The sequence below is a fragment of the Anomaloglossus baeobatrachus genome, chromosome 3, assembly GCF_048569485.1.
Source record: "Anomaloglossus baeobatrachus isolate aAnoBae1 chromosome 3, aAnoBae1.hap1, whole genome shotgun sequence".
Lineage (NCBI taxonomy): Eukaryota > Metazoa > Chordata > Amphibia > Anura > Aromobatidae > Anomaloglossus > Anomaloglossus baeobatrachus.
Window position 1 is genome coordinate 698,325,703 of NC_134355.1, and position 25,090 is coordinate 698,350,792.

Genomic DNA, 25,090 nt, shown 5'->3' on the forward strand with positions numbered 1-25,090 from the left:
CAATCACTGCTACCATGTGAAAAATAACTCTTGGAGAATGCGGGCATCGATCCCGCTGCCTCTCGCATGCAAAGCGAGCGCTCTACCACTTGAGCTAATCCCCCTGGCATGACAGGTCTGCCTTTAGTTTCTTGCCACACTTCACGGTGATTTTCTCATCATGTCAGGTGAGAAGCTGCAATGCTATATGGCAATTTTTATGTAAGAATAGCTTGCTTTTTTTTTTACAGTGTGAGTTCCATTTTACCATAGTAGAAGATCATCGGAGGAGTTTAAAAGGTGAAGGGTGGCTTACAAATACATTCACACCTCTTCCAAGCAAACCCTTTACATATCTACGAAGAACCGAGGGGTAAGCAATAAAAAACCCCTTAATAGTTTGGAGACGAAAGTTGCAATGTAGCACAATATCAGTCTTATCGAAGAAATATAATGATGACCTGTATAAAAAGAATCAATTAGCAGAGGATGGTTTCGATCCATCGACCTCTGGGTTATGGGCCCAGCACGCTTCCGCTGCGCCACTCTGCTGCCGGTGGTCTGTTCGTTGAGAAGGTCTATTTATCGACTGACTTTTCAAAAGTGGCTAAAATGTATTTGGTCTTTGTGATGGAATCCATCAGCAGGAGCTTATTGTCGGCGCCTCGAGTCCTCCTGAGCATCAGCAATTGTCTCTTTGTTTTTGCTGATTTCTTTTTGTCATATTATGTTAAAAAGTTGATCTGAGAAACCTGTGCCTGGCCTGCCTGGCTGAGAGTTCCTGTAGAAAGATCTGTTTGCGTCTCTGTGGCGCAATTGGTTAGCGCGTTCGGCTGTTAACCGAAAGGATGGTGGTTCAAGCCCACCCAGGGACGATGGTCTTTTTTGCTTAAGTAGCAGCCTATGTACGAGTGAAGAAGGTTCCACGTCGTCTTTCAATTGCTCTCCCGACAAATAACTCTGTTGCTCGCTGCCTACGTTTTGAACTCCCGAGTTAGAATGGAGGAGACTTTTGGAAAAGAGCTCTTTGTATGTGGACGGAAGCAGCTTAGCTGGACTGTGTTTATTCAGGGGCGATGGTCTCTTTGGCTCGAGTAGCATTCTAGGGGTGTAAAAGGTTCCACGTTAGCTTTCGGCTGAGCTGCTCTCCCAACAAAAAACTCTCTGTTGCTTTGTGCTTACGTTTTGAACTCCTCAGGTACAACGGAGAAGACCCTTCTAGAAGAGCTGTTTGTAGGTGGACAGAGGGAGCATAGCTGGGCTGTGTTTACTAGCAGGATGAGCCCTCCGATAGAACGCGCAAACATCCTTCGAGCTGGAATTGAACCAGCAACCCAAGGATTTGCTCATTTACATCTACAGTCTTTGGCTCTACCAGCTGAGCTATTGAAGGCTTGTCTTGGCTTTGGTTGAAAGCCTCCTAGTTTTAGCTGTTGGAGTTTTGAGCATGAGGTGAAAAGGCAATCACTGCTACCATGTGAAAAATAACTCTTGGAGAATGCGGGCATCGATCCCGCTGCCTCTCACATGCGAAGCGAGCGCTCTACCACTTGAGCTAATTCCCCTGGCGTGACAGTTGTGCCTTTAGTTTCTTGCCACACTTCATAGGGATTTTCTTATCATGTCAGGTGAGAAGCTGCATTGTTATATGGTATTTTTTTTCTGTAAGAATAGCTTTTTTTTTTTTTTTTTTTTTTTTTTAAGTGTGAGTTCCATGTTGCCATAGTAGAAGATCATCGGAGGACTTTACAAGGTGAAGGGTGGCTTCCAAATACATGCACGCCTCTTCCAAGCAAAGCCTTTACATATCTACGGAGAAGACAAAAAACTCTCTGTTGATTTGTGCTTACGTTTTGATCTCCTCACTCCTCAGGTACAACGGAGGAGACCTTTCTAGAAGAGCTGTTTGTAGGTGGACGGAACGAGCATAGCTGGGCTGTGTTTCCCAGCCGGATGAACCTTCCGATAGAATGCGCAAAACTCCTTCGAGCCGGAATTGAACCAGCGACCTAAGGATTGCTAACTTTCTTCTACAGTCTTCGGCTCTACCAGCTGAGCTATCGAAGGCTTGTTTTGTCCTTGATCGAAAGCCTCCTAGTTTTAGCTGTTGGAGTTTTGAGCATGAGGTAAAAAGACAATCACTGCTACCATGTGAAAAATAACTCTTGGAGAATGCGGGCATCGATCCCGCTGCCTCTCGCATGCAAAGCGAGCGCTCTACCACTTCAGCTAATCCCCCTGGCATGACAGGTCTGCCTTTAGTTTCTTGCCACACTTCACGGTGATTTTCTCATCATGTCAGGTGAGAAGCTGCAATGCTATATGGCAATTTTTATGTAAGAATAGCTTGCTTTTTTTTTTACAGTGTGAGTTCCATTTTACCATAGTAGAAGATCATCGGAGGAGTTTAAAAGGTGAAGGGTGGCTTACAAATACATGCACACCTCTTCCAAGCAAACCCTTTACATATCTACGAAGAACCGAGGGGTAAGCAATAAAAAACCCCTTAATAGTTTGGAGACGAAAGTTGCAATGTAGCACAATATCAGTCTTATCGAAGAAATATAATGATGACCTGTATAAAAAGAATCAATTAGCAGAGGATGGTTTCGATCCATCGACCTCTGGGTTATGGGCCCAGCACGCTTCCGCTGCGCCACTCTGCTGCCGGTGGTCTGTTCGTTGAGAAGGTCTATTTATCGACTGACTTTTCAAAAGTGGCTAAAATGTATTTGGTCTTTGTGATGGAATCCATCAGCAGGAGCTTATTGTCGGCGCCTCGAGTCCTCCTGAGCATCAGCAATTGTCTCTTTGTTTTTGCTGATTTCTTTTTGTCATATTATGTTAAAAAGTTGATCTGAGAAACCTGTGCCTGGCCTGCCTGGCTGAGAGTTCCTGTAGAAAGATCTGTTTGCGTCTCTGTGGCGCAATTGGTTAGCGCGTTCGGCTGTTAACCGAAAGGATGGTGGTTCAAGCCCACCCAGGGACGATGGTCTTTTTTGCTTAAGTAGCAGCCTATGTACGAGTGAAGAAGGTTCCACGTCGTCTTTCAATTGCTCTCCCGACAAATAACTCTGTTGCTCGCTGCCTACGTTTTGAACTCCCGAGTTAGAATGGAGGAGACTTTTGGAAAAGAGCTCTTTGTATGTGGACGGAAGCAGCTTAGCTGGACTGTGTTTATTCAGGGGCGATGGTCTCTTTGGCTCGAGTAGCATTCTAGGGGTGTAAAAGGTTCCACGTTAGCTTTCGGCTGAGCTGCTCTCCCAACAAAAAACTCTCTGTTGCTTTGTGCTTACGTTTTGAACTCCTCAGGTACAACGGAGAAGACCCTTCTAGAAGAGCTGTTTGTAGGTGGACAGAGGGAGCATAGCTGGGCTGTGTTTACTAGCAGGATGAGCCCTCCGATAGAACGCGCAAACATCCTTCGAGCTGGAATTGAACCAGCAACCCAAGGATTTGCTCATTTACATCTACAGTCTTTGGCTCTACCAGCTGAGCTATTGAAGGCTTGTCTTGGCTTTGGTTGAAAGCCTCCTAGTTTTAGCTGTTGGAGTTTTGAGCATGAGGTGAAAAGGCAATCACTGCTACCATGTGAAAAATAACTCTTGGAGAATGCGGGCATCGATCCCGCTGCCTCTCACATGCGAAGCGAGCGCTCTACCACTTGAGCTAATTCCCCTGGCGTGACAGTTGTGCCTTTAGTTTCTTGCCACACTTCATAGGGATTTTCTTATCATGTCAGGTGAGAAGCTGCATTGTTATATGGTATTTTTTTTCTGTAAGAATAGCTTTTTTTTTTTTTTTTTTTTTTTTTTAAGTGTGAGTTCCATGTTGCCATAGTAGAAGATCATCGGAGGACTTTACAAGGTGAAGGGTGGCTTCCAAATACATGCACGCCTCTTCCAAGCAAAGCCTTTACATATCTACGGAGAAGACAAAAAACTCTCTGTTGATTTGTGCTTACGTTTTGATCTCCTCACTCCTCAGGTACAACGGAGGAGACCTTTCTAGAAGAGCTGTTTGTAGGTGGACGGAACGAGCATAGCTGGGCTGTGTTTCCCAGCCGGATGAACCTTCCGATAGAATGCGCAAAACTCCTTCGAGCCGGAATTGAACCAGCGACCTAAGGATTGCTAACTTTCTTCTACAGTCTTCGGCTCTACCAGCTGAGCTATCGAAGGCTTGTTTTGTCCTTGATCGAAAGCCTCCTAGTTTTAGCTGTTGGAGTTTTGAGCATGAGGTAAAAAGACAATCACTGCTACCATGTGAAAAATAACTCTTGGAGAATGCGGGCATCGATCCCGCTGCCTCTCGCATGCAAAGCGAGCGCTCTACCACTTGAGCTAATCCCCCTGGCATGACAGGTCTGCCTTTAGTTTCTTGCCACACTTCACGGTGATTTTCTCATCATGTCAGGTGAGAAGCTGCAATGCTATATGGCAATTTTTATGTAAGAATAGCTTGCTTTTTTTTTTACAGTGTGAGTTCCATTTTACCATAGTAGAAGATCATCGGAGGAGTTTAAAAGGTGAAGGGTGGCTTACAAATACATGCACACCTCTTCCAAGCAAACCCTTTACATATCTACGAAGAACCGAGGGGTAAGCAATAAAAAACCCCTTAATAGTTTGGAGACGAAAGTTGCAATGTAGCACAATATCAGTCTTATCGAAGAAATATAATGATGACCTGTATAAAAAGAATCAATTAGCAGAGGATGGTTTCGATCCATCGACCTCTGGGTTATGGGCCCAGCACGCTTCCGCTGCGCCACTCTGCTGCTGGTGGTCTGTTCGTTGAGAAGGTCTATTTATCGACTGACTTTTCAAAAGTGGCTAAAATGTATTTGGTCTTTGTGATGGAATCCATCAGCAGGAGCTTATTGTCGGCGCCTCGAGTCCTCCTGAGCATCAGCAATTGTCTCTTTGTTTTTGCTGATTTCTTTTTGTCATATTATGTTAAAAAGTTGATCTGAGAAACCTGTGCCTGGCCTGCCTGGCTGAGAGTTCCTGTAGAAAGATCTGTTTGCGTCTCTGTGGCGCAATTGGTTAGCGCGTTCGGCTGTTAACCGAAAGGATGGTGGTTCAAGCCCACCCAGGGACGATGGTCTTTTTTGCTTAAGTAGCAGCCTATGTACGAGTGAAGAAGGTTCCACGTCGTCTTTCAATTGCTCTCCCGACAAATAACTCTGTTGCTCGCTGCCTACGTTTTGAACTCCCGAGTTAGAATGGAGGAGACTTTTGGAAAAGAGCTCTTTGTATGTGGACGGAAGCAGCTTAGCTGGACTGTGTTTATTCAGGGGCGATGGTCTCTTTGGCTCGAGTAGCATTCTAGGGGTGTAAAAGGTTCCACGTTAGCTTTCGGCTGAGCTGCTCTCCCAACAAAAAACTCTCTGTTGCTTTGTGCTTACGTTTTGAACTCCTCAGGTACAACGGAGAACACCCTTCTAGAAGAGCTGTTTGTAGGTGGACAGAGGGAGCATAGCTGGGCTGTGTTTACTAGCAGGATGAGCCCTCCGATAGAACGCGCAAACATCCTTCGAGCTGGAATTGAACCAGCAACCCAAGGATTTGCTCATTTACATCTACAGTCTTTGGCTCTACCAGCTGAGCTATTGAAGGCTTGTCTTGGCTTTGGTTGAAAGCCTCCTAGTTTTAGCTGTTGGAGTTTTGAGCATGAGGTGAAAAGGCAATCACTGCTACCATGTGAAAAATAACTCTTGGAGAATGCGGGCATCGATCCCGCTGCCTCTCACATGCGAAGCGAGCGCTCTACCACTTGAGCTAATTCCCCTGGCGTGACAGTTGTGCCTTTAGTTTCTTGCCACACTTCATAGGGATTTTCTTATCATGTCAGGTGAGAAGCTGCATTGTTATATGGTATTTTTTTTCTGTAAGAATAGCTTTTTTTTTTTTTTAAGTGTGAGTTCCATGTTGCCATAGTAGAAGATCATCGGAGGACTTTACAAGGTGAAGGGTGGCTTCCAAATACATGCACGCCTCTTCCAAGCAAAGCCTTTACATATCTACGGAGAAGACAAAAAACTCTCTGTTGATTTGTGCTTACGTTTTGATCTCCTCACTCCTCAGGTACAACGGAGGAGACCTTTCTAGAAGAGCTGTTTGTAGGTGGACGGAACGAGCATAGCTGGGCTGTGTTTCCCAGCCGGATGAACCTTCCGATAGAATGCGCAAAACTCCTTCGAGCCGGAATTGAACCAGCGACCTAAGGATTGCTAACTTTCTTCTACAGTCTTCGGCTCTACCAGCTGAGCTATCGAAGGCTTGTTTTGTCCTTGATCGAAAGCCTCCTAGTTTTAGCTGTTGGAGTTTTGAGCATGAGGTAAAAAGACAATCACTGCTACCATGTGAAAAATAACTCTTGGAGAATGCGGGCATCGATCCCGCTGCCTCTCGCATGCAAAGCGAGCGCTCTACCACTTGAGCTAATCCCCCTGGCATGACAGGTCTGCCTTTAGTTTCTTGCCACACTTCACGGTGATTTTCTCATCATGTCAGGTGAGAAGCTGCAATGCTATATGGCAATTTTTATGTAAGAATAGCTTGCTTTTTTTTTTACAGTGTGAGTTCCATTTTACCATAGTAGAAGATCATCGGAGGAGTTTAAAAGGTGAAGGGTGGCTTACAAATACATGCACACCTCTTCCAAGCAAACCCTTTACATATCTACGAAGAACCGAGGGGTAAGCAATAAAAAACCCCTTAATAGTTTGGAGACGAAAGTTGCAATGTAGCACAATATCAGTCTTATCGAAGAAATATAATGATGACCTGTATAAAAAGAATCAATTAGCAGAGGATGGTTTCGATCCATCGACCTCTGGGTTATGGGCCCAGCACGCTTCCGCTGCGCCACTCTGCTGCCGGTGGTCTGTTCGTTGAGAAGGTCTATTTATCGACTGACTTTTCAAAAGTGGCTAAAATGTATTTGGTCTTTGTGATGGAATCCATCAGCAGGAGCTTATTGTCGGCGCCTCGAGTCCTCCTGAGCATCAGCAATTGTCTCTTTGTTTTTGCTGATTTCTTTTTGTCATATTATGTTAAAAAGTTGATCTGAGAAACCTGTGCCAGGCCTGCCTGGCTGAGAGTTCCTGTAGAAAGATCTGTTTGCGTCTCTGTGGCGCAATTGGTTAGCGCGTTCGGCTGTTAACCGAAAGGATGGTGGTTCAAGCCCACCCAGGGACGATGGTCTTTTTTGCTTAAGTAGCAGCCTATGTACGAGTGAAGAAGGTTCCACGTCGTCTTTCAATTGCTCTCCCGACAAATAACTCTGTTGCTCGCTGCCTACGTTTTGAACTCCCGAGTTAGAATGGAGGAGACTTTTGGAAAAGAGCTCTTTGTATGTGGACGGAAGCAGCTTAGCTGGACTGTGTTTATTCAGGGGCGATGGTCTCTTTGGCTCGAGTAGCATTCTAGGGGTGTAAAAGGTTCCACGTTAGCTTTCGGCTGAGCTGCTCTCCCAACAAAAAACTCTCTGTTGCTTTGTGCTTACGTTTTGAACTCCTCAGGTACAACGGAGGAGACCCTTCTAGAAGAGCTGTTTGTAGGTGGACAGAGGGAGCATAGCTGGGCTGTGTTTACTAGCAGGATGAGCCCTCCGATAGAACGCGCAAACATCCTTCGAGCTGGAATTGAACCAGCAACCCAAGGATTTGCTCATTTACATCTACAGTCTTTGGCTCTACCAGCTGAGCTATTGAAGGCTTGTCTTGGCCTTGGTTGAAAGCCTCCTAGTTTTAGCTGTTGGAGTTTTGAGCATGAGGTGAAAAGGCAATCACTGCTACCATGTGAAAAATAACTCTTGGAGAATGCGGGCATCGATCCCGCTGCCTCTCACATGCGAAGCGAGCGCTCTACCACTTGAGCTAATTCCCCTGGCGTGACAGTTGTGCCTTTAGTTTCTTGCCACACTTCATAGGGATTTTCTTATCATGTCAGGTGAGAAGCTGCATTGTTATATGGTATTTTTTTTCTGTAAGAATAGCTTTTTTTTTTTTTTTTTTAAGTGTGAGTTCCATGTTGCCATAGTAGAAGATCATCGGAGGACTTTACAAGGTGAAGGGTGGCTTCCAAATACATGCACGCCTCTTCCAAGCAAAGCCTTTACATATCTACGGAGAAGACAAAAAACTCTCTGTTGATTTGTGCTTACGTTTTGATCTCCTCACTCCTCAGGTACAACGGAGGAGACCTTTCTAGAAGAGCTGTTTGTAGGTGGACGGAACGAGCATAGCTGGGCTGTGTTTCCCAGCCGGATGAACCTTCCGATAGAATGCGCAAAACTCCTTCGAGCCGGAATTGAACCAGCGACCTAAGGATTGCTAACTTTCTTCTACAGTCTTCGGCTCTACCAGCTGAGCTATCGAAGGCTTGTTTTGTCCTTGATCGAAAGCCTCCTAGTTTTAGCTGTTGGAGTTTTGAGCATGAGGTAAAAAGACAATCACTGCTACCATGTGAAAAATAACTCTTGGAGAATGCGGGCATCGATCCCGCTGCCTCTCGCATGCAAAGCGAGCGCTCTACCACTTGAGCTAATCCCCCTGGCATGACAGGTCTGCCTTTAGTTTCTTGCCACACTTCACGGTGATTTTCTCATCATGTCAGGTGAGAAGCTGCAATGCTATATGGCAATTTTTATGTAAGAATAGCTTGCTTTTTTTTTTACAGTGTGAGTTCCATTTTACCATAGTAGAAGATCATCGGAGGAGTTTAAAAGGTGAAGGGTGGCTTACAAATACATGCACACCTCTTCCAAGCAAACCCTTTACATATCTACGAAGAACCGAGGGGTAAGCAATAAAAAACCCCTTAATAGTTTGGAGACGAAAGTTGCAATGTAGCACAATATCAGTCTTATCGAAGAAATATAATGATGACCTGTATAAAAAGAATCAATTAGCAGAGGATGGTTTCGATCCATCGACCTCTGGGTTATGGGCCCAGCACGCTTCCGCTGCGCCACTCTGCTGCCGGTGGTCTGTTTGTTGAGAAGGTCTATTTATCGACTGACTTTTCAAAAGTGGCTAAAATGTATTTGGTCTTTGTGATGGAATCCATCAGCAGGAGCTTATTGTCGGCGCCTCGAGTCCTCCTGAGCATCAGCAATTGTCTCTTTGTTTTTGCTGATTTCTTTTTGTCATATTATGTTAAAAAGTTGATCTGAGAAACCTGTGCCTGGCCTGCCTGGCTGAGAGTTCCTGTAGAAAGATCTGTTTGCGTCTCTGTGGCGCAATTGGTTAGCGTGTTCGGCTGTTAACCGAAAGGATGGTGGTTCAAGCCCACCCAGGGACGATGGTCTTTTTTGCTTAAGTAGCAGCCTATGTACGAGTGAAGAAGGTTCCACGTCGTCTTTCAATTGCTCTCCCGACAAATAACTCTGTTGCTCGCTGCCTACGTTTTGAACTCCCGAGTTAGAATGGAGGAGACTTTTGGAAAAGAGCTCTTTGTATGTGGACGGAAGCAGCTTAGCTGGACTGTGTTTATTCAGGGGCGATGGTCTCTTTGGCTCGAGTAGCATTCTAGGGGTGTAAAAGGTTCCACGTTAGCTTTCGGCTGAGCTGCTCTCCCAACAAAAAACTCTCTGTTGCTTTGTGCTTACGTTTTGAACTCCTCAGGTACAACGGAGGAGACCCTTCTAGAAGAGCTGTTTGTAGGTGGACAGAGGGAGCATAGCTGGGCTGTGTTTACTAGCAGGATGAGCCCTCCGATAGAACGCGCAAACATCCTTCGAGCTGGAATTGAACCAGCAACCCAAGGATTTGCTCATTTACATCTACAGTCTTTGGCTCTACCAGCTGAGCTATTGAAGGCTTGTCTTGGCCTTGGTTGAAAGCCTCCTAGTTTTAGCTGTTGGAGTTTTGAGCATGAGGTGAAAAGGCAATCACTGCTACCATGTGAAAAATAACTCTTGGAGAATGCGGGCATCGATCCCGCTGCCTCTCACATGCGAAGCGAGCGCTCTACCACTTGAGCTAATTCCCCTGGCGTGACAGTTGTGCCTTTAGTTTCTTGCCACACTTCATAGGGATTTTCTTATCATGTCAGGTGAGAAGCTGCATTGTTATATGGTATTTTTTTTCTGTAAGAATAGCTTTTTTTTTTTTTTAAGTGTGAGTTCCATGTTGCCATAGTAGAAGATCATCGGAGGACTTTACAAGGTGAAGGGTGGCTTCCAAATACATGCACGCCTCTTCCAAGCAAAGCCTTTACATATCTACGGAGAAGACAAAAAACTCTCTGTTGATTTGTGCTTACGTTTTGATCTCCTCACTCCTCAGGTACAACGGAGGAGACCTTTCTAGAAGAGCTGTTTGTAGGTGGACGGAACGAGCATAGCTGGGCTGTGTTTCCCAGCCGGATGAACCTTCCGATAGAATGCGCAAAACTCCTTCGAGCCGGAATTGAACCAGCGACCTAAGGATTGCTAACTTTCTTCTACAGTCTTCGGCTCTACCAGCTGAGCTATCGAAGGCTTGTTTTGTCCTTGATCGAAAGCCTCCTAGTTTTAGCTGTTGGAGTTTTGAGCATGAGGTAAAAAGACAATCACTGCTACCATGTGAAAAATAACTCTTGGAGAATGCGGGCATCGATCCCGCTGCCTCTCGCATGCAAAGCGAGCGCTCTACCACTTGAGCTAATCCCCCTGGCATGACAGGTCTGCCTTTAGTTTCTTGCCACACTTCACGGTGATTTTCTCATCATGTCAGGTGAGAAGCTGCAATGCTATATGGCAATTTTTATGTAAGAATAGCTTGCTTTTTTTTTTACAGTGTGAGTTCCATTTTACCATAGTAGAAGATCATCGGAGGAGTTTAAAAGGTGAAGGGTGGCTTACAAATACATGCACACCTCTTCCAAGCAAACCCTTTACATATCTACGAAGAACCGAGGGGTAAGCAATAAAAAACCCCTTAATAGTTTGGAGACGAAAGTTGCAATGTAGCACAATATCAGTCTTATCGAAGAAATATAATGATGACCTGTATAAAAAAAATCAATTAGCAGAGGATGGTTTCGATCCATCGACCTCTGGGTTATGGGCCCAGCACGCTTCCGCTGCGCCACTCTGCTGCCGGTGGTCTGTTTGTTGAGAAGGTCTATTTATCGACTGACTTTTCAAAAGTGGCTAAAATGTATTTGGTCTTTGTGATGGAATCCATCAGCAGGAGCTTATTGTCGGCGCCTCGAGTCCTCCTGAGCATCAGCAATTGTCTCTTTGTTTTTGCTGATTTCTTTTTGTCATATTATGTTAAAAAGTTGATCTGAGAAACCTGTGCCTGGCCTGCCTGGCTGAGAGTTCCTGTAGAAAGATCTGTTTGCGTCTCTGTGGCGCAATTGGTTAGCGCGTTCGGCTGTTAACCGAAAGGATGGTGGTTCAAGCCCACCCAGGGACGATGGTCTTTTTTGCTTAAGTAGCAGCCTATGTACGAGTGAAGAAGGTTCCACGTCGTCTTTCAATTGCTCTCCCGACAAATAACTCTGTTGCTCGCTGCCTACGTTTTGAACTCCCGAGTTAGAATGGAGGAGACTTTTGGAAAAGAGCTCTTTGTATGTGGACGGAAGCAGCTTAGCTGGACTGTGTTTATTCAGGGGCGATGGTCTCTTTGGCTCGAGTAGCATTCTAGGGGTGTAAAAGGTTCCACGTTAGCTTTCGGCTGAGCTGCTCTCCCAACAAAAAACTCTCTGTTGCTTTGTGCTTACGTTTTGAACTCCTCAGGTACAACGGAGGAGACCCTTCTAGAAGAGCTGTTTGTAGGTGGACAGAGGGAGCATAGCTGGGCTGTGCTTACTAGCAGGATGAGCCCTCCGATAGAACGCGCAAACATCCTTCGAGCTGGAATTGAACCAGCAACCCAAGGATTTGCTCATTTACATCTACAGTCTTTGGCTCTACCAGCTGAGCTATTGAAGGCTTGTCTTGGCCTTGGTTGAAAGCCTCCTAGTTTTAGCTGTTGGAGTTTTGAGCATGAGGTGAAAAGGCAATCACTGCTACCATGTGAAAAATAACTCTTGGAGAATGCGGGCATCGATCCCGCTGCCTCTCACATGCGAAGCGAGCGCTCTACCACTTGAGCTAATTCCCCTGGCGTGACAGTTGTGCCTTTAGTTTCTTGCCACACTTCATAGGGATTTTCTTATCATGTCAGGTGAGAAGCTGCATTGTTATATGGTATTTTTTTTCTGTAAGAATAGCTTTTTTTTTTTTTTAAGTGTGAGTTCCATGTTGCCATAGTAGAAGATCATCGGAGGACTTTACAAGGTGAAGGGTGGCTTCCAAATACATGCACGCCTCTTCCAAGCAAAGCCTTTACATATCTACGGAGAAGACAAAAAACTCTCTGTTGATTTGTGCTTACGTTTTGATCTCCTCACTCCTCAGGTACAACGGAGGAGACCTTTCTAGAAGAGCTGTTTGTAGGTGGACGGAACGAGCATAGCTGGGCTGTGTTTCCCAGCCGGATGAACCTTCCGATAGAATGCGCAAAACTCCTTCGAGCCGGAATTGAACCAGCGACCTAAGGATTGCTAACTTTCTTCTACAGTCTTCGGCTCTACCAGCTGAGCTATCGAAGGCTTGTTTTGTCCTTGATCGAAAGCCTCCTAGTTTTAGCTGTTGGAGTTTTGAGCATGAGGTAAAAAGACAATCACTGCTACCATGTGAAAAATAACTCTTGGAGAATGCGGGCATCGATCCCGCTGCCTCTCGCATGCAAAGCGAGCGCTCTACCACTTGAGCTAATCCCCCTGGCATGACAGGTCTGCCTTTAGTTTCTTGCCACACTTCACGGTGATTTTCTCATCATGTCAGGTGAGAAGCTGCAATGCTATATGGCAATTTTTATGTAAGAATAGCTTGCTTTTTTTTTTACAGTGTGAGTTCCATTTTACCATAGTAGAAGATCATCGGAGGAGTTTAAAAGGTGAAGGGTGGCTTACAAATACATGCACACCTCTTCCAAGCAAACCCTTTACATATCTACGAAGAACCGAGGGGTAAGCAATAAAAAACCCCTTAATAGTTTGGAGACGAAAGTTGCAATGTAGCACAATATCAGTCTTATCGAAGAAATATAATGATGACCTGTATAAAAAAAATCAATTAGCAGAGGATGGTTTCGATCCATCGACCTCTGGGTTATGGGCCCAGCACGCTTCCGCTGCGCCACTCTGCTGCCGGTGGTCTGTTTGTTGAGAAGGTCTATTTATCGACTGACTTTTCAAAAGTGGCTAAAATGTATTTGGTCTTTGTGATGGAATCCATCAGCAGGAGCTTATTGTCGGCGCCTCGAGTCCTCCTGAGCATCAGCAATTGTCTCTTTGTTTTTGCTGATTTCTTTTTGTCATATTATGTTAAAAAGTTGATCTGAGAAACCTGTGCCTGGCCTGCCTGGCTGAGAGTTCCTGTAGAAAGATCTGTTTGCGTCTCTGTGGCGCAATTGGTTAGCGCGTTCGGCTGTTAACCGAAAGGATGGTGGTTCAAGCCCACCCAGGGACGATGGTCTTTTTTGCTTAAGTAGCAGCCTATGTACGAGTGAAGAAGGTTCCACGTCGTCTTTCAATTGCTCTCCCGACAAATAACTCTGTTGCTCGCTGCCTACGTTTTGAACTCCCGAGTTAGAATGGAGGAGACTTTTGGAAAAGAGCTCTTTGTATGTGGACGGAAGCAGCTTAGCTGGACTGTGTTTATTCAGGGGCGATGGTCTCTTTGGCTCGAGTAGCATTCTAGGGGTGTAAAAGGTTCCACGTTAGCTTTCGGCTGAGCTGCTCTCCCAACAAAAAACTCTCTGTTGCTTTGTGCTTACGTTTTGAACTCCTCAGGTACAACGGAGGAGACCCTTCTAGAAGAGCTGTTTGTAGGTGGACAGAGGGAGCATAGCTGGGCTGTGTTTACTAGCAGGATGAGCCCTCCGATAGAACGCGCAAACATCCTTCGAGCTGGAATTGAACCAGCAACCCAAGGATTTGCTCATTTACATCTACAGTCTTTGGCTCTACCAGCTGAGCTATTGAAGGCTTGTCTTGGCCTTGGTTGAAAGCCTCCTAGTTTTAGCTGTTGGGGTTTTGAGCATGAGGTGAAAAGGCAATCACTGCTACCATGTGAAAAATAACTCTTGGAGAATGCAGGCATCGATCCCGCTGCCTCTCACATGCGAAGCGAGCGCTCTACCACTTGAGCTAATTCCCCTGGCGTGACAGTTGTGCCTTTAGTTTCTTGCCACACTTCATAGGGATTTTCTTATCATGTCAGGTGAGAAGCTGCATTGTTATATGGTATTTTTTTTCTGTAAGAATAGCTTTTTTTTTTTTTTTTTTTTTTTTTTAAGTGTGAGTTCCATGTTGCCATAGTAGAAGATCATCGGAGGACTTTACAAGGTGAAGGGTGGCTTCCAAATACATGCACGCCTCTTCCAAGCAAAGCCTTTACATATCTACGGAGAAGACAAAAAACTCTCTGTTGATTTGTGCTTACGTTTTGATCTCCTCACTCCTCAGGTACAACGGAGGAGACCTTTCTAGAAGAGCTGTTTGTAGGTGGACGGAACGAGCATAGCTGGGCTGTGTTTCCCAGCCGGATGAACCTTCCGATAGAATGCGCAAAACTCCTTCGAGCCGGAATTGAACCAGCGACCTAAGGATTGCTAACTTTCTTCTACAGTCTTCGGCTCTACCAGCTGAGCTATCGAAGGCTTGTTTTGTCCTTGATCGAAAGCCTCCTAGTTTTAGCTGTTGGAGTTTTGAGCATGAGGTAAAAAGACAATCACTGCTACCATGTGAAAAATAACTCTTGGAGAATGCGGGCATCGATCCCGCTGCCTCTCGCATGCAAAGCGAGCGCTCTACCACTTGAGCTAATCCCCCTGGCATGACAGGTCTGCCTTTAGTTTCTTGCCACACTTCACGGTGATTTTCTCATCATGTCAGGTGAGAAGCTGCAATGCTATATGGCAATTTTTATGTAAGAATAGCTTGCTTTTTTTTTTACAGTGTGAGTTCCATTTTACCATAGTAGAAGATCATCGGAGGAGTTTAAAAGGTGAAGGGTGGCTTACAAATACATGCACACCTCTTCCAAGCAAACCCTTTACATATCTACGAAGAACCGAGGGGTAAGCAATAAAAAACCCCTTAATAGTTTGGAGACGAAAGTTGCAATGTAGCACAATATCAGTCTTATCGAAGAAATATAATGATGACCTGTATAAAAAGAATCAATTAGCAGAGGATGGTTTCGATCCATCGACCTCTGGGTTATGGGCCCAGCACGCTTCCGCTGCGCCACTCTGCTGCCGGTGGTCTGTTCGTTGAGAAGGTCTATTTATCGACTGACTTTTCAAAAGTGGCTAAAATGTATTTGGTCTTTGTGATGGAATCCATCAGCAGGAGCTTATTGTCGGCGCCTCGAGTCCTCCTGAGCATCAGCAATTGTCTCTTTGTTTTTGCTGATTTCTTTTTGTCATATTATGTTAAAAAGTTGATCTGAGAAACCTGTGCCTGGCCTGCCTGGCTGAGAGTTCCTGTAGAAAGATCTGTTTGCGTCTCTGTGGCGCAATTGGTTAGCGCGTTCGGCTGTTAACCGAAAGGATGGTGGTTCAAGCCCACCCTGGGACGATGGTCTTTTTTGCTTAAGTAGCAGCCTATGTACGAGTGAAGAAGGTTCCACGTCGTCTTTCAATTGCTCTCCCGACAAATAACTCTGTTGCTCGCTGCCTACGTTTTGAACTCCCGAGTTAGAATGGAGGAGACTTTTGGAAAAGAGCTCTTTGTATGTGGACGGAAGCAGCTTAGCTGGACTGTGTTTATTCAGGGGCGATGGTCTCTTTGGCTCGAGTAGCATTCTAGGGGTGTAAAAGGTTCCACGTTAGCTTTCGGCTGAGCTGCTCTCCCAACAAAAAAACTCTCTGTTGCTTTGTGCTTACGTTTTGAACTCCTCAGGTACAACAGAGGAGACCCTTCTAGAAGAGCTGTTTGTAGGTGGACAGAGGGAGCATAGCTGGGCTGTGTTTACTAGCAGGATGAGCCCTCCGATAGAACGCGCAAACATCCTTCGAGCTGGAATTGAACCAGCAACCCAAGGATTTGCTCATTTACATCTACAGTCTTTGGCTCTACCAGCTGAGCTATTGAAGGCTTGTCTTGGCCTTGGTTGAAAGCCTCCTAGTTTTAGCTGTTGGAGTTTTGAGCATGAGGTGAAAAGGCAATCACTGCTACCATGTGAAAAATAACTCTTGGAGAATGCGGGCATCGATCCCGCTGCCTCTCACATGCGAAGCGAGCGCTCTACCACTTGAGCTAATTCCCCTGGCGTGACAGTTGTGCCTTTAGTTTCTTGCCACACTTCATAGGGATTTTCTTATCATGTCAGGTGAGAAGCTGCATTGTTATATGGTATTTTTTTTCTGTAAGAATAGCTTTTTTTTTTTTTTAAGTGTGAGTTCCATGTTGCCATAGTAGAAGATCATCGGAGGACTTTACAAGGTGAAGGGTGGCTTCCAAATACATGCACGCCTCTTCCAAGCAAAGCCTTTACATATCTACGGAGAAGACAAAAAACTCTCTGTTGATTTGTGCTTACGTTTTGATCTCCTCACTCCTCAGGTACAACGGAGGAGACCTTTCTAGAAGAGCTGTTTGTAGGTGGACGGAACGAGCATAGCTGGGCTGTGTTTCCCAGCCGGATGAACCTTCCGATAGAATGCGCAAAACTCCTTCGAGCCGGAATTGAACCAGCGACCTAAGGATTGCTAACTTTCTTCTACAGTCTTCGGCTCTACCAGCTGAGCTATCGAAGGCTTGTTTTGTCCTTGATCGAAAGCCTCCTAGTTTTAGCTGTTGGAGTTTTGAGCATGAGGTAAAAAGACAATCACTGCTACCATGTGAAAAATAACTCTTGGAGAATGCGGGCATCGATCCCGCTGCCTCTCGCATGCAAAGCGAGCGCTCTACCACTTGAGCTAATCCCCCTGGCATGACAGGTCTGCCTTTAGTTTCTTGCCACACTTCACGGTGATTTTCTCATCATGTCAGGTGAGAAGCTGCAATGCTATATGGCAATTTTTATGTAAGAATAGCTTGCTTTTTTTTTTACAGTGTGAGTTCCATTTTACCATAGTAGAAGATCATCGGAGGAGTTTAAAAGGTGAAGGGTGGCTTACAAATACATGCACACCTCTTCCAAGCAAACCCTTTACATATCTACGAAGAACCGAGGGGTAAGCAATAAAAAACCCCTTAATAGTTTGGAGACGAAAGTTGCAATGTAGCACAATATCAGTCTTATCGAAGAAATATAATGATGACCTGTATAAAAAAAATCAATTAGCAGAGGATGGTTTCGATCCATCGACCTCTGGGTTATGGGCCCAGCACGCTTCCGCTGCGCCACTCTGCTGCCGGTGGTCTGTTTGTTGAGAAGGTCTATTTATCGACTGACTTTTCAAAAGTGGCTAAAATGTATTTGGTCTTTGTGATGGAATCCATCAGCAGGAGCTTATTGTCGGCGCCTCGAGTCCTCCTGAGCATCAGCAATTGTCTCTTTGTTTTTGCTGATTTCTTTTTGTCATATTATGTTAAAAAGTTGATCTGAGAAACCTGTGCCTGGCCTGCCTGGCTGAGAGTTCCTGTAGAAAGATCTGTTTGCGTCTCTGTGGCGCAATTGGTTAGCGCGTTCGGCTGTTAACCGAAAGGATGGTGGTTCAAGCCCACCCAGGGACGATGGTCTTTTTTGCTTAAGTAGCAGCCTATGTACGAGTGAAGAAGGTTCCACGTCGTCTTTCAATTGCTCTCCCGACAAATAACTCTGTTGCTCGCTGCCTACGTTTTGAACTCCCGAGTTAGAATGGAGGAGACTTTTGGAAAAGAGCTCTTTGTATGTGGACGGAAGCAGCTTAGCTGGACTGTGTTTATTCAGGGGCGATGGTCTCTTTGGCTCGAGTAGCATTCTAGGGGTGTAAAAGGTTCCACGTTAGCTTTCGGCTGAGCTGCTCTCCCAACAAAAAACTCTCTGTTGCTTTGTGCTTACGTTTTGAACTCCTCAGGTACAACGGAGGAGACCCTTCTAGAAGAGCTGTTTGTAGGTGGACAGAGGGAGCATAGCTGGGCTGTGTTTACTAGCAGGATGAGCCCTCCGATAGAACGCGCAAACATCCTTCGAGCTGGAATTGAACCAGCAACCCAAGGATTTGCTCATTTACATCTACAGTCTTTGGCTCTACCAGCTGAGCTATTGAAGGCTTGTCTTGGCCTTGGTTGAAAGCCTCCTAGTTTTAGCTGTTGGGGTTTTGAGCATGAGGTGAAAAGGCAATCACTGCTACCATGTGAAAAATAACTCTTGGAGAATGCAGGCATCGATCCCGCTGCCTCTCACATGCGAAGCGAGCGCTCTACCACTTGAGCTAATTCCCCTGGCGTGACAGTTGTGCCTTTAGTTTCTTGCCACACTTCATAGGGATTTTCTTATCATGTCAGGTGAGAAGCTGCATTGTTATATGGTATTTTTTTTCTGTAAGAATAGCTTTTTTTTTTTTTTTTTTTTTTTTTAAGTGTGAGTTCCATGTTGCCATAGTAGAAGATCATCGGAGGACTTTACAAGGTGAAGGGTGGCTTCCAAATACATGCACGCCTCTTCCAAGCAAAGCCTTTACATATCTACGGAGAAGACAAAAAACTCTCTGTTGATTTGTGCTTACGTTTTGATCTCCTCACTCCTCAGGTACAACGGAGGAGACCTTTCTAGAAGAGCTGTTTGTAGGTGGACGGAACGAGCATAGCTGGGCTGTGTTTCCCAGCCGGATGAACCTTCCGATAGAATGCGCAAAACTCCTTCGAGCCGGAATTGAACCAGCGACCTAAGGATTGCTAACTTTCTTCTACAGTCTTCGGCTCTACCAGCTGAGCTATCGAAGGCTTGTTTTGTCCTTGATCGAAAGCCTCCTAGTTTTAGCTGTTGGAGTTTTGAGCATGAGGTAAAAAGACAATCACTGCTACCATGTGAAAAATAACTCTTGGAGAATGCGGGCATCGATCCCGCTGCCTCTCGCATGCAAAGCGAGCGCTCTACCACTTGAGCTAATCCCCCTGGCATGACAGGTCTGCCTTTAGTTTCTTGCCACACTTCACGGTGATTTTCTCATCATGTCAGGTGAGAAGCTGCAATGCTATATGGCAATTTTTATGTAAGAATAGCTTGCTTTTTTTTTTACAGTGTGAGTTCCATTTTACCATAGTAGAAGATCATCGGAGGAGTTTAAAAGGTGAAGGGTGGCTTACAAATACATGCACACCTCTTCCAAGCAAACCCTTTACATATCTACGAAGAACCGAGGGGTAAGCAATAAAAAACCCCTTAATAGTTTGGAGACGAAAGTTGCAATGTAGCACAATATCAGTCTTATCGAAGAAATATAATGATGACCTGTATAAAAAGAATCAATTAGCAGAGGATGGTTTCGATCCATCGACCTCTGGGTTATGGGCCCAGCACGCTTCCGCTGCGCCACTCTGCTGCCGGTGGTCTGTTCGTTGAGAAGGTCTATTTATCGACTGACTTTTCAAAAGTGGCTAAAATGTATTTGGTCTTTGTGATGGAATCCATCAGCAGGAGCTTATTGTCGGCGCCTCGAGTCCTCCTGAGCATCAGCAATTGTCTCTTTGTTTTTGCTGATTTCTTTTTGTCATATTATGTTAAAAAGTTGATCTGAGAAACCTGTGCCTGGCCTGCCTGGCTGAGAGTTCCTGTAGAAAGATCTGTTTGCGTCTCTGTGGCGCAATTGGTTAGCGCGTTCGGCTGTTAACCGAAAGGATGGTGGTTCAAGCCCACCCAGGGACGATGGTCTTTTTTGCTTAAGTAGCAGCCTATGTACGAGTGAAGAAGGTTCCACGTCGTCTTTCAATTGCTCTCCCGACAAATAACTCTGTTGCTCGCTGCCTACGTTTTGAACTCCCGAGTTAGAATGGAGGAGACTTTTGGAAAAGAGCTCTTTGTATGTGGACGGAAGCAGCTTAGCTGGACTGTGTTTATTCAGGGGCGATGGTCTCTTTGGCTCGAGTAGCATTCTAGGGGTGTAAAAGGTTCCACGTTAGCTTTCGGCTGAGCTGCTCTCCCAACAAAAAACTCTCTGTTGCTTTGTGCTTACGTTTTGAACTCCTCAGGTACAACAGAGGAGACCCTTCTAGAAGAGCTGTTTGTAGGTGGACAGAGGGAGCATAGCTGGGCTGTGTTTACTAGCAGGATGAGCCCTCCGATAGAACGCGCAAACATCCTTCGAGCTGGAATTGAACCAGCAACCCAAGGATTTGCTCATTTACATCTACAGTCTTTGGCTCTACCAGCTGAGCTATTGAAGGCTTGTCTTGGCCTTGGTTGAAAGCCTCCTAGTTTTAGCTGTTGGAGTTTTGAGCATGAGGTGAAAAGGCAATCACTGCTACCATGTGAAAAATAACTCTTGGAGAATGCGGGCATCGATCCCGCTGCCTCTCACATGCGAAGCGAGCGCTCTACCACTTGAGCTAATTCCCCTGGCGTGACAGTTGTGCCTTTAGTTTCTTGCCACACTTCATAGGGATTTTCTTATCATGTCAGGTGAGAAGCTGCATTGTTATATGGTATTTTTTTTCTGTAAGAATAGCTTTTTTTTTTTTTTTTTTTTTTTTTTTAAGTGTGAGTTCCATGTTGCCATAGTAGAAGATCATCGGAGGACTTTACAAGGTGAAGGGTGGCTTCCAAATACATGCACGCCTCTTCCAAGCAAAGCCTTTACATATCTACGGAGAAGACAAAAAACTCTCTGTTGATTTGTGCTTACGTTTTGATCTCCTCACTCCTCAGGTACAACGGAGGAGACCTTTCTAGAAGAGCTGTTTGTAGGTGGACGGAACGAGCATAGCTGGGCTGTGTTTCCCAGCCGGATGAACCTTCCGATAGAATGCGCAAAACTCCTTCGAGCCGGAATTGAACCAGCGACCTAAGGATTGCTAACTTTCTTTTACAGTCTTCGGCTCTACCAGCTGAGCTATCGAAGGCTTGTTTTGTCCTTGATCGAAAGCCTCCTAGTTTTAGCTGTTGGAGTTTTGAGCATGAGGTAAAAAGACAATCACTGCTACCATGTGAAAAATAACTCTTGGAGAATGCGGGCATCGATCCCGCTGCCTCTCGCATGCAAAGCGAGCGCTCTACCACTTGAGCTAATCCCCCTGGCATGACAGGTCTGCCTTTAGTTTCTTGCCACACTTCACGGTGATTTTCTCATCATGTCAGGTGAGAAGCTGCAATGCTATATGGCAATTTTTATGTAAGAATAGCTTGCTTTTTTTTTTACAGTGTGAGTTCCATTTTACCATAGTAGAAGATCATCGGAGGAGTTTAAAAGGTGAAGGGTGGCTTACAAATACATGCACACCTCTTCCAAGCAAACCCTTTACATATCTACGAAGAACCGAGGGGTAAGCAATAAAAAACCCCTTAATAGTTTGGAGACGAAAGTTGCAATGTAGCACAATATCAGTCTTATCGAAGAAATATAATGATGACCTGTATAAAAAGAATCAATTAGCAGAGGATGGTTTCGATCCATCGACCTCTGGGTTATGGGCCCAGCACGCTTCCGCTGCGCCACTCTGCTGCCGGTGGTCTGTTTGTTGAGAAGGTCTATTTATCGACTGACTTTTCAAAAGTGGCTAAAATGTATTTGGTCTTTGTGATGGAATCCATCAGCAGGAGCTTATTGTCGGCGCCTCGAGTCCTCCTGAGCATCAGCAATTGTCTCTTTGTTTTTGCTGATTTCTTTTTGTCATATTATGTTAAAAAGTTGATCTGAGAAACCTGTGCCTGGCCGAGAGTTCCTGTAGAAAGATCTGTTTGCGTCTCTGTGGCGCAATTGGTTAGCGCGTTCGGCTGTTAACCGAAAGGATGGTGGTTCAAGCCCACCCAGGGACGATGGTCTTTTTTGCTTAAGTAGCAGCCTATGTACGAGTGAAGAAGGTTCCACGTCGTCTTTCAATTGCTCTCCCGACAAATAACTCTGTTGCTCGCTGCCTACGTTTTGAACTCCCGAGTTAGAATGGAGGAGACTTTTGGAAAAGAGCTCTTTGTATGTGGACGGAAGCAGCTTAGCTGGACTGTGTTTATTCAGGGGCGATGGTCTCTTTGGCTCGAGTAGCATTCTAGGGGTGTAAAAGGTTCCACGTTAGCTTTCGGCTGAGCTGCTCTCCCAACAAAAAACTCTCTGTTGCTTTGTGCTTACGTTTTGAACTCCTCAGGTACAACGGAGGAGACCCTTCTAGAAGAGCTGTTTGTAGGTGGACAGAGGGAGCATAGCTGGGCTGTGTTTACTAGCAGGATGAGCCCTCCGATAGAACGCGCAAACATCCTTCGAGCTGGAATTGAACCAGCAACCCAAGGATTTGCTCATTTACATCTACAGTCTTTGGCTCTACCAGCTGAGCTATTGAAGGCTTGTCTTGGCCTTGGTTGAAAGCCTCCTAGTTTTAGCTGTTGGAGTTTTGAGCATGAGGTGAAAAGGCAATCACTGCTACCATGTGAAAAATAACTCTTGGAGAATGCGGGCATCGATCCCGCTGCCTCTCACATGCGAAGCGAGCGCTCTACCACTTGAGCTAATTCCCCTGGCGTGACAGTTGTGCCTTTAGTTTCTTGCCACACTTCATAGGGATTTTCTTATCATGTCAGGTGAGAAGCTGCATTGTTATATGGTATTTTTTTTCTGTAAGAATAGCTTTTTTTTTTTTTTTTTTTTTTTTTAAGTGTGAGTTCCATGTTGCCATAGTAGAAGATCATCGGAGGACTTTACAAGGTGAAGGGTGGCTTCCAAATACATGCACGCCTCTTCCAAGCAAAGCCTTTACATATCTACGGAGAAGACAAAAAACTCTCTGTTGATTTGTGCTTACGTTTTGATCTCCTCACTCCTCAGGTACAACGGAGGAGACCTTTCTAGAAGAGCTGTTTGTAGGTGGACGGAACGAGCATAGCTGGGCTGTGTTTCCCAGCCGGATGAACCTTCCGATAGAATGCGCAAAACTCCTTCGAGCCGGAATTGAACCAGCGACCTAAGGATTGCTAACTTTCTTCTACAGTCTTCGGCTCTACCAGCTGAGCTATCGAAGGCTTGTTTTGTCCTTGATCGAAAGCCTCCTAGTTTTAGCTGTTGGAGTTTTGAGCATGAGGTAAAAAGACAATCACTGCTACCATGTGAAAAATAACTCTTGGAGAATGCGGGCATCGATCCCGCTGCCTCTCGCATGCAAAGCGAGCGCTCTACCACTTGAGCTAATCCCCCTGGCATGACAGGTCTGCCTTTAGTTTCTTGCCACACTTCACGGTGATTTTCTCATCATGTCAGGTGAGAAGCTGCAATGCTATATGGCAATTTTTATGTAAGAATAGCTTGCTTTTTTTTTTACAGTGTGAGTTCCATTTTACCATAGTAGAAGATCATCGGAGGAGTTTAAAAGGTGAAGGGTGGCTTACAAATACATGCACACCTCTTCCAAGCAAACCCTTTACATATCTACGAAGAACCGAGGGGTAAGCAATAAAAAACCCCTTAATAGTTTGGAGACGAAAGTTGCAATGTAGCACAATATCAGTCTTATCGAAGAAATATAATGATGACCTGTATAAAAAGAATCAATTAGCAGAGGATGGTTTCGATCCATCGACCTCTGGGTTATGGGCCCAGCACGCTTCCGCTGCGCCACTCTGCTGCCGGTGGTCTGTTTGTTGAGAAGGTCTATTTATCGACTGACTTTTCAAAAGTGGCTAAAATGTATTTGGTCTTTGTGATGGAATCCATCAGCAGGAGCTTATTGTCGGCGCCTCGAGTCCTCCTGAGCATCAGCAATTGTCTCTTTGTTTTTGCTGATTTCTTTTTGTCATATTATGTTAAAAAGTTGATCTGAGAAACCTGTGCCTGGCCTGCCTGGCTGAGAGTTCCTGTAGAAAGATCTGTTTGCGTCTCTGTGGCGCAATTGGTTAGCGCGTTCGGCTGTTAACCGAAAGGATGGTGGTTCAAGCCCACCCAGGGACGATGGTCTTTTTTGCTTAAGTAGCAGCCTATGTACGAGTGAAGAAGGTTCCACGTCGTCTTTCAATTGCTCTCCCGACAAATAACTCTGTTGCTCGCTGCCTACGTTTTGAACTCCCGAGTTAGAATGGAGGAGACTTTTGGAAAAGAGCTCTTTGTATGTGGACGGAAGCAGCTTAGCTGGACTGTGTTTATTCAGGGGCGATGGTCTCTTTGGCTCGAGTAGCATTCTAGGGGTGTAAAAGGTTCCACGTTAGCTTTCGGCTGAGCTGCTCTCCCAACAAAAAACTCTCTGTTGCTTTGTGCTTACGTTTTGAACTCCTCAGGTACAACGGAGGAGACCCTTCTAGAAGAGCTGTTTGTAGGTGGACAGAGGGAGCATAGCTGGGCTGTGTTTACTAGCAGGATGAGCCCTCCGATAGAACGCGCAAACATCCTTCGAGCTGGAATTGAACCAGCAACCCAAGGATTTGCTCATTTACATCTACAGTCTTTGGCTCTACCAGCTGAGCTATTGAAGGCTTGTCTTGGCCTTGGTTGAAAGCCTCCTAGTTTTAGCTGTTGGAGTTTTGAGCATGAGGTGAAAAGGCAATCACTGCTACCATGTGAAAAATAACTCTTGGAGAATGCGGGCATCGATCCCGCTGCCTCTCACATGCGAAGCGAGCGCTCTACCACTTGAGCTAATTCCCCTGGCGTGACAGTTGTGCCTTTAGTTTCTTGCCACACTTCATAGGGATTTTCTTATCATGTCAGGTGAGAAGCTGCATTGTTATATGGTATTTTTTTTCTGTAAGAATAGCTTTTTTTTTTTTTTTTTTTTTTTTTTAAGTGTGAGTTCCATGTTGCCATAGTAGAAGATCATCGGAGGACTTTACAAGGTGAAGGGTGGCTTCCAAATACATGCACGCCTCTTCCAAGCAAAGCCTTTACATATCTACGGAGAAGACAAAAAACTCTCTGTTGATTTGTGCTTACGTTTTGATCTCCTCACTCCTCAGGTACAACGGAGGAGACCTTTCTAGAAGAGCTGTTTGTAGGTGGACGGAA

The 25,090-nt window shown here is 45.3% G+C and overlaps 31 non-coding genes across 31 annotated transcripts; 10 read left to right on the plus strand and 21 right to left on the minus strand.

Annotated features, from left to right (window-relative positions):
• Positions 1-31: 31 nt before the first annotated feature.
• On the minus strand, positions 32-104 carry TRNAA-UGC (transfer RNA alanine (anticodon UGC)). Its single transcript has one exon. It is a non-coding gene; the product is annotated as a tRNA-Ala (tRNA).
• Positions 105-780: 676 nt separating this feature from the next.
• On the plus strand, positions 781-854 carry TRNAN-GUU (transfer RNA asparagine (anticodon GUU)). Its single transcript has one exon. It is a non-coding gene; the product is annotated as a tRNA-Asn (tRNA).
• A 617-nt stretch (positions 855-1,471) lies between these two features.
• On the minus strand, positions 1,472-1,544 carry TRNAA-CGC (transfer RNA alanine (anticodon CGC)). The gene has a single exon. It is a non-coding gene; the product is annotated as a tRNA-Ala (tRNA).
• A 1,350-nt stretch (positions 1,545-2,894) lies between these two features.
• Positions 2,895-2,968, plus strand: TRNAN-GUU (transfer RNA asparagine (anticodon GUU)). Its single transcript has one exon. It is a non-coding gene; the product is annotated as a tRNA-Asn (tRNA).
• Positions 2,969-3,585: 617 nt separating this feature from the next.
• Positions 3,586-3,658, minus strand: TRNAA-CGC (transfer RNA alanine (anticodon CGC)). Its single transcript has one exon. It is a non-coding gene; the product is annotated as a tRNA-Ala (tRNA).
• Positions 3,659-4,259: 601 nt separating this feature from the next.
• Positions 4,260-4,332, minus strand: TRNAA-UGC (transfer RNA alanine (anticodon UGC)). The gene has a single exon. It is a non-coding gene; the product is annotated as a tRNA-Ala (tRNA).
• Positions 4,333-5,008: 676 nt separating this feature from the next.
• Positions 5,009-5,082, plus strand: TRNAN-GUU (transfer RNA asparagine (anticodon GUU)). Its single transcript has one exon. It is a non-coding gene; the product is annotated as a tRNA-Asn (tRNA).
• Positions 5,083-5,699: 617 nt separating this feature from the next.
• Positions 5,700-5,772, minus strand: TRNAA-CGC (transfer RNA alanine (anticodon CGC)). The gene has a single exon. It is a non-coding gene; the product is annotated as a tRNA-Ala (tRNA).
• A 589-nt stretch (positions 5,773-6,361) lies between these two features.
• Positions 6,362-6,434, minus strand: TRNAA-UGC (transfer RNA alanine (anticodon UGC)). Its single transcript has one exon. It is a non-coding gene; the product is annotated as a tRNA-Ala (tRNA).
• Positions 6,435-7,110: 676 nt separating this feature from the next.
• Positions 7,111-7,184, plus strand: TRNAN-GUU (transfer RNA asparagine (anticodon GUU)). The gene has a single exon. It is a non-coding gene; the product is annotated as a tRNA-Asn (tRNA).
• Positions 7,185-7,801: 617 nt separating this feature from the next.
• Positions 7,802-7,874, minus strand: TRNAA-CGC (transfer RNA alanine (anticodon CGC)). The gene has a single exon. It is a non-coding gene; the product is annotated as a tRNA-Ala (tRNA).
• Positions 7,875-8,467: 593 nt separating this feature from the next.
• TRNAA-UGC (transfer RNA alanine (anticodon UGC)) lies at positions 8,468-8,540 on the minus strand. Its single transcript has one exon. It is a non-coding gene; the product is annotated as a tRNA-Ala (tRNA).
• Positions 8,541-9,907: 1,367 nt separating this feature from the next.
• On the minus strand, positions 9,908-9,980 carry TRNAA-CGC (transfer RNA alanine (anticodon CGC)). Its single transcript has one exon. It is a non-coding gene; the product is annotated as a tRNA-Ala (tRNA).
• Positions 9,981-10,569: 589 nt separating this feature from the next.
• Positions 10,570-10,642, minus strand: TRNAA-UGC (transfer RNA alanine (anticodon UGC)). Its single transcript has one exon. It is a non-coding gene; the product is annotated as a tRNA-Ala (tRNA).
• A 676-nt stretch (positions 10,643-11,318) lies between these two features.
• On the plus strand, positions 11,319-11,392 carry TRNAN-GUU (transfer RNA asparagine (anticodon GUU)). Its single transcript has one exon. It is a non-coding gene; the product is annotated as a tRNA-Asn (tRNA).
• A 617-nt stretch (positions 11,393-12,009) lies between these two features.
• On the minus strand, positions 12,010-12,082 carry TRNAA-CGC (transfer RNA alanine (anticodon CGC)). The gene has a single exon. It is a non-coding gene; the product is annotated as a tRNA-Ala (tRNA).
• A 589-nt stretch (positions 12,083-12,671) lies between these two features.
• Positions 12,672-12,744, minus strand: TRNAA-UGC (transfer RNA alanine (anticodon UGC)). The gene has a single exon. It is a non-coding gene; the product is annotated as a tRNA-Ala (tRNA).
• A 676-nt stretch (positions 12,745-13,420) lies between these two features.
• TRNAN-GUU (transfer RNA asparagine (anticodon GUU)) lies at positions 13,421-13,494 on the plus strand. Its single transcript has one exon. It is a non-coding gene; the product is annotated as a tRNA-Asn (tRNA).
• A 1,291-nt stretch (positions 13,495-14,785) lies between these two features.
• Positions 14,786-14,858, minus strand: TRNAA-UGC (transfer RNA alanine (anticodon UGC)). Its single transcript has one exon. It is a non-coding gene; the product is annotated as a tRNA-Ala (tRNA).
• Positions 14,859-16,226: 1,368 nt separating this feature from the next.
• TRNAA-CGC (transfer RNA alanine (anticodon CGC)) lies at positions 16,227-16,299 on the minus strand. Its single transcript has one exon. It is a non-coding gene; the product is annotated as a tRNA-Ala (tRNA).
• Positions 16,300-16,888: 589 nt separating this feature from the next.
• TRNAA-UGC (transfer RNA alanine (anticodon UGC)) lies at positions 16,889-16,961 on the minus strand. Its single transcript has one exon. It is a non-coding gene; the product is annotated as a tRNA-Ala (tRNA).
• Positions 16,962-17,637: 676 nt separating this feature from the next.
• TRNAN-GUU (transfer RNA asparagine (anticodon GUU)) lies at positions 17,638-17,711 on the plus strand. Its single transcript has one exon. It is a non-coding gene; the product is annotated as a tRNA-Asn (tRNA).
• A 1,290-nt stretch (positions 17,712-19,001) lies between these two features.
• On the minus strand, positions 19,002-19,074 carry TRNAA-UGC (transfer RNA alanine (anticodon UGC)). The gene has a single exon. It is a non-coding gene; the product is annotated as a tRNA-Ala (tRNA).
• Positions 19,075-19,750: 676 nt separating this feature from the next.
• TRNAN-GUU (transfer RNA asparagine (anticodon GUU)) lies at positions 19,751-19,824 on the plus strand. The gene has a single exon. It is a non-coding gene; the product is annotated as a tRNA-Asn (tRNA).
• Positions 19,825-20,441: 617 nt separating this feature from the next.
• On the minus strand, positions 20,442-20,514 carry TRNAA-CGC (transfer RNA alanine (anticodon CGC)). The gene has a single exon. It is a non-coding gene; the product is annotated as a tRNA-Ala (tRNA).
• Positions 20,515-21,116: 602 nt separating this feature from the next.
• On the minus strand, positions 21,117-21,189 carry TRNAA-UGC (transfer RNA alanine (anticodon UGC)). Its single transcript has one exon. It is a non-coding gene; the product is annotated as a tRNA-Ala (tRNA).
• Positions 21,190-21,856: 667 nt separating this feature from the next.
• On the plus strand, positions 21,857-21,930 carry TRNAN-GUU (transfer RNA asparagine (anticodon GUU)). The gene has a single exon. It is a non-coding gene; the product is annotated as a tRNA-Asn (tRNA).
• A 617-nt stretch (positions 21,931-22,547) lies between these two features.
• On the minus strand, positions 22,548-22,620 carry TRNAA-CGC (transfer RNA alanine (anticodon CGC)). The gene has a single exon. It is a non-coding gene; the product is annotated as a tRNA-Ala (tRNA).
• A 600-nt stretch (positions 22,621-23,220) lies between these two features.
• Positions 23,221-23,293, minus strand: TRNAA-UGC (transfer RNA alanine (anticodon UGC)). Its single transcript has one exon. It is a non-coding gene; the product is annotated as a tRNA-Ala (tRNA).
• A 676-nt stretch (positions 23,294-23,969) lies between these two features.
• TRNAN-GUU (transfer RNA asparagine (anticodon GUU)) lies at positions 23,970-24,043 on the plus strand. The gene has a single exon. It is a non-coding gene; the product is annotated as a tRNA-Asn (tRNA).
• Positions 24,044-24,660: 617 nt separating this feature from the next.
• TRNAA-CGC (transfer RNA alanine (anticodon CGC)) lies at positions 24,661-24,733 on the minus strand. The gene has a single exon. It is a non-coding gene; the product is annotated as a tRNA-Ala (tRNA).
• Between the last annotated feature and the right edge of the window lie 357 nt (positions 24,734-25,090).